The sequence below is a fragment of the Dendrobium catenatum genome, unplaced genomic scaffold, assembly GCF_001605985.2.
Source record: "Dendrobium catenatum unplaced genomic scaffold, ASM160598v2 fragScaff_scaffold_1664, whole genome shotgun sequence".
Classification (NCBI taxonomy): domain Eukaryota; kingdom Viridiplantae; phylum Streptophyta; class Magnoliopsida; order Asparagales; family Orchidaceae; genus Dendrobium; species Dendrobium catenatum.
The window spans coordinates 127,705-134,215 of NW_021320126.1; positions in this window are offsets into that span (position 1 = coordinate 127,705).

Here is a 6,511-nt window from a genome sequence, read left to right on the forward strand (position 1 = left end):
CAAACCATCCCGGTCGGACCTAAGGTACGACGGCCGAGGTCTTCGACACCTGTTTGAAAATCCTCACATCTCTCTATTTTTTTCTTCTTTCTTTTTATTATACAATACATTATAATATATATTATATAATATATAAAATATATTATACAATATATAATATAATATTATATATAAACATATATCATATGAGATATATTATAATATAACATATATTATATATCATTATGTAATATACATATTATACATATGATATAATATATATCTTATTATAGGAATAGAGAGGGAACATGAAGAAGAAGCCCCCGGTCGGCCTAGGTCACACATGGGAGGTTTGGGAGCGGAGACGGTGGTCGGCTCGGCTGTCGGTGGAGGCTGCGGACGTCGGGTCTGCCGGCGACGTCGGAGGCGGTTAAGGCGTCGGCCAGAGTCGGCTAGGGCACGGTAATGGCTCACGCACAGGAGGAGGCTAGGGGGTTTCATCGGCGGTGAGATCATGACGGAAGTTTGGCCGACAGTGTCAGAGCAGGAGGATGGGATCGACGCCGGAGCAGGAGGTCGATGGCGAAGTCGGGCTTGGGCGATGTCGGGAGAATAGGTAAGTTTTCTGAAATCCTTTTTCTCTTCTCTACGTGTGTCTTTCTTGAGGGTGCGTGTGTATGCCAAATGAGAGGAAGAGTCACTTTTATTTCGTGAGAAGAGCGACGGTTTGTGAGGTGGGACCGGGGGCGGTTGTGTCGTGTATGTCGGTGGGTGAATCATCGTGTTCGATTCAGAGTCAGTCATATGCAGTAGTTACATTCAACAAATGCCCCCCAATAAATATGATATGCTCTCTATAGCAGATCATGTTTGTTATAAACTGGTTGACCCTACAGATCTCTAAAATTTGATTTTTAGACGTCACATAGAGGGTCTTTTAGATATCCTTGATTTATCTTTTTGATTTGTCAGGGATTAACATTTCTTCTGCCCTAGCTTTGTGCTTTCATGGGCTTGATGAAGAATCTATTTTGACAACCTAAATTCTTTAGAATGATATTAGGTCGGTGGCAAATAGTCATCTGTCCAAAGCTTTTTGCTTGATGGACTTTGATGATGACAATATTCCCTTTGTTCTCCCTATGGCTTTATAAGAACTGCGGGATAACTTCTTCGGTCCTAAGCTTTGTGCTTTGCCAGACATGTTGAAGAAGTGAAGCTCTTTCGATCTTAGCTTTGTGCTTGACAGATTTATTGAAGGATTATATGCTTCTAAATTTGAAAGGAGTTTTTATTGTGGCTTGGTGTCTTTGACTTGACTGAGAATTTTTTGAATTTTACCTCAATCCATTTGTTTGTTGAGAAAATCTTCTGAATTTGAACTGGTTTGATTTGTTAAATTCTATAAAGATTAAACTTGATAGTATTTGTCATCGGGCTAACAAAATATGTGCTTTCCTACTACGGCCTCTTATAACGGCTTGTTGAGTAGATAAAGCTATCAGTGGCTCGGCCACATATAGGCTTGTTGAGACTGATATTATATCTGTTTGAGCACTGGACTTGTACTATGATAGTTCATACTTATCGAATTTGATTTGTTGAAGTTGTCAGATCAAAATTTCTTCCCTATCTGAACTTCGAGATTTTGGCAAAATTTTTGCGATTATCGTATATTTGCTTGCTTGAAGGCACCAGCTTCTGCCCTATATTTATGCAGTTGTATCTTAATAAATAATTTTAAACATTTATTTGGGATCATTGATAACCCAAATAAATATTTAAAATGCCCTCTGCCATAAAAGAAAATTTTATCTGTCATCAGATTTTTGGCATTTTTAAACTTAAAAATGCCCCCTGTCTTGTCGGAGAATTTCTAAAAAATCTTAGAATTATCTTCTCCTTTTACAAAAGAATGATCTTCAACTTTATTTTTTAAGAATAATACTTCTTTAAGTATCTCCCATTGATCAGAGGCATAGGTTGTCAACCTTCTAGATCAATGAGTTGATAGGCTCCTCTTTGGTACACCTTCTCGATGATAAAAGGACCTTCCCAATTCGGTTCAAATTTACCACCAATCCTTCGGTGTGGTATAATTGGTCTTCTTAGCACCAAGACCAATTCTCCTTCTTGAAATGCTCGAGGGCGTACCATACGATCAAAAGATTTCACCATCCTTACTCGATAAATTTCTAAATTTTGTTGAGCTTGGAGTCGGACTTCATCTAATGCATCAAGCTCTTCCATTCGTAGTCGAGCATTTTGTTCTTCTATGAGATCATACTGAATAGCTACCCGAAGTGATGGCAACTCAACTTCAAGTGGCAGCACAGCTTCAGCTCCAAACACCAATGCATAAGGAGTTGCTTTTGTTGGTGTCTTGTACGTAGTACGATATGCCCATAATGCTTCTGTCATCTTAGTATACCATTCTCTTTTATTTTTAGTGAGGATTTTCTTTAGCAGCTTAACGAGCATTTTGTTGAAGGCATTCTTATAATCTGTATGCCCATAGATTATAGATTGATGAATATCGCTAATCAATTTTATGCCACTCAATGAATTTGTAAATCTTGGTACTTTTGAAAGCTGGACCGTTGTCTGAGATGATACGACGGGGTACACCAAATCTGATTTATCTTTATTGACTTGTTAGGAGAATTGTACCTTTTGCCCTTTGCTTCTAGCTTTCGCGGGATTGATGAAGGAGTAGATGCCGATGAAATAAACCCTTAGGTTTGTATTAAGTTGATGGCGAAAAGTCATCTATCCAGAGCTTTGTGCATAACGGACTTGTTGATGTCAGAATCCTCTTACTTTTACCTTGGGCTTTGTGTGAACTTTGAGATAGTTTTCTTCGATCCTTTGCTTTGTGCTTTGGCGGACTTATTGAAGAAGAATTTCCTTCTTTAATGAAGAAAAGAAGCTCCTTCGATCCTTGCTTTGTGCTTTATGGATTTGCTGAAAGATTTGCAGATTTTGGATTTAAATGATAGTGCCGAATGTAGGTAGTATCTTAATCCTTAATCACTTGATAAAACTTTAATCTGAGTTACTTGTGTTCATCAGATCGGGCGAGCTAAGATTTGATAGCTCTTCGTCCTTGGGTGCTGAGATGGGGGTTCCTCTACTACGGCTTTTCTTATGGCTTGTTGAGTAGATATATCTGCCAACGATCTGGTCATATTTGGGCTTGTTGAATCTGACCTTTTACACCCATTCAGACTTCAGACTTGAGCCATAGGAAATGTGATTCCCAATGCTGATTTCACTAAAGTTGGTAGATTTGGAGTTCTCCTTTGTGGTTGAAGATTTTAGAGCCTACAAGCATTTGGTAGTTAGACGTGTTATCCATTAGTAGTTCAGATACGGGGAGCGGAAATTCATCTTTTGGACATGCTTTGGTGAGATCCCTGAAGTCGATGCATATATGAATCTGACCATTCTTCTCCTTCATCGGGATAATATTGGCGATCCAACCAACATATTCTTTCTTTATAGATGAATTCTACCTCTATCAGCTTCTTTGTTTTTGCAATCACCTGTTCTTCAATCTCCAATATCATTCTTTTTGAAGCATGCTTGACAGGTGCATCATCTAGTTTGATGGCTAACCTATGAATCACCACATCAAGGGATAAGCTAGACATCTCAGCGTATGTTTAAGCAAAATAATACTTTAATTCACAGAGAATATATTTCATTTCCTCCGCTTGCTCTTTGAAAAGAACGTCACTGATGAAGGTTGAGCGACAATCTTCTTCAGTTTGAGATGATATATTTAAAAAGTGATGGGATTTCTTGAAGGATTCTTCAAGATGTCGACAATCGAGAACATTATTGTAGGGGCCATCTTTGGGACCCACTTTTGATATATATATATATATATATATATTAATGGTGGATCTCTAGGGGCACACACTAGATGTTATACCATTATGTAGCATTTTTTTTATCTAGAGGTATTGATCTCCATATTTATTTTACCTTATGTCGGGACATTTCGGCGGTGGATTCTTGGATATGCTTCAAAGTGTCATACCCCGATGCTCACCGTACATATTTTGATTCTTTCTTTATTTTATCAACATAATAGATAGTTGTTTTTTCCTCTATCAGATGATTGCTTTTACCTCCATCGGAACCTTTCAGTGATAGATTTTTGGATATAAGGATCAAATGTCACATCCTGATGTTCACCATATAGAGCTCGGTATTATCATTATGTTTGCTGCTACTATAACACTTAGATGACTAACCCCAGCGGAGTTGCCGGAAATCTATGAGCTCAAGAAAAATTGCACGAATGCACGAATCCTACTTTGTAGCTGTAGGATTCCATTTCCCTTAAGTCACATTATAGTTAACCAGATTTCTCCTGAGGGTAGTGTCGGGATTTTTTAGATCTGGGGTTCTTACTTACTATGAGTGCAAGCACTCATAGTTAATTACCCCTCTTACTACGTAAGAGAGAACTCTCGATTAAAGATGAAATAATTTTAGATAAATTTAGTCTCAATAATGAGGGAAATGGAGGTAAACCCGATCAAGATCCCATGGTTCCGTCGTCCCGGGTATACCATAGATTTCAGTCTACCAACACTAACAATCATTGATTGTAGTGTCCAGGGAATCTGATTAGCAGCCATGGATTGCCTCCTCTCAGGGATCCTGAATAGACTGAAGTGGTTAGGTGTGGATTTTAATCTAGTTTAGTTTGGGTTGGGGCTTATGGCTTCCTTAGAAGTTGCTCATTAATTTGTTTAATTTGGGGCTTACGGCTCCAATTATGAGTTGTCCGTTAATTCATTTAGTTTGGGGCTTACAGCTCCAATTAGGAGTTGCCCGGAGAATTTCAGTTGGATAGATCTTATGGCTTTCTTAGAAGTTGCCTAACGGTGGATCTTACGACCTAGCCCTGTAAGCTAAGTGGCCCGTCTTGTGGGTCTTACAACCTAGTCCTTTTAAACTAGGATGCCCGAGAATTTTAATTGTTTGGATAGGACTTATGGCTTCCCTTAGGAAGTAGCCTGAAAAATGGGTCTTACAACTTAATCGTTTAGACTAAGATGCCCGTAGGTTTAAATTTTGATTGTTTAGGGTTTAGGATCATTACTATTTATTTAGCAAATTTTCTAAAATGTGGGGGCTCATGACTTTAGTAAGAAGTTGCCCGAAAGTGGGTCTTACAACCTGATCCTATAGACTAGGATGCCCAAGTGAGGGGGTCTAGGTGTATTATCACATAAACACTTCCCTTAGATGTCGGACTTACAACTTCTATTAGAAGTGGCCGGGGTTTTAATTGGGGGTTAGGAGTTAGGTCAATTTTTACCTAAAATTTACCCCTAAGGTCGGGCTTACGACTTTCCCACAAAAGTTGCCGGGTAGTGGGTCTTACAACATAATTCTTATAAATCAGACTGCCCAACAAAGTTCAAATTTGATTGTTTGGAGATTTGTTTTGAACTTGTTTGAGTTGGTTGAGTTTGTGATTTTGATATTTCAGATTTTTGACACTAGAGTTAGTGTTTTAGTTTGTTCTGTGCTCGTAGTTTGTTTCTTAATACACTGTGGCTCTACTAGGCTTTTTCGTACTTGGCTTTCTTGCTTTCCAATATTTTATTCTAAATGTCGTAGCTTATATTTATCATCATTCATTCAATTTAGTTATGTGGCACTGAATCTTCATTTGTTTGTTTGTAGATGTTCGTGGTTAGTAGTTGCAGCAGTCAGGGCACTTAGTTGCAAATGATAGAGCCCAAAGATAGTTGCAAGAACTCGTACAAGAGGGACTTTGGAGAACTTGCATGGAGATTTTGAAAGTTGTATTGATTTGAGAATTGTAATTTGAGGGATTTAGAGAGCAATCTGTACAGAATTGAGAGTTTGAGAACTTTGTATATGTTGATTAGTGGAACACTTCGCTCTCTTTTATTTATTGCACCCATTTTTTTTAAATCAATTTTCTCAAACTTTAAATAACAACACTTTGATTTGAATTTTACTCTCGGATAAAAAAAAATGCTCTCGAATTTGTTTTTTTTTATTAAAATAATTTTGCTAATCAAAATTAATTATTTTAAATTAATTTTGATTAATTAATTTAAATGATTTAATTATGAAATTTTAGTTATAATTAAGTAATTAATTACTTAAATTAGACTCTCTCTAATTGGTCCAAAAAAAAATTTAAAGCTCTTTCTAGGAAATTTTGACAGCCTCCCGGAATCTACTCCCCACCGAGGGAGAAATCGGGACGGTGCTGCCGTAATTTCTTCCTACCTGGACCTAAGGTCAACGACGTAGAGCCTTCGAATTTAAACCATCTCACCAGGATCTAAGATCGACTGCGTGGGGTCTTCGAATTGTAAAATCATCCACCCAGATCTAAGATCAATGACGCGGGTCTTCAATTTTAAAACCATTTACCCTGATTAAAAATCAACGGCGCATGTATTCGATTGCAAACCATCCCAGTCGGACCTAAGGTACGACGACCGGGGTCTTCCACATATGTTTAATATAT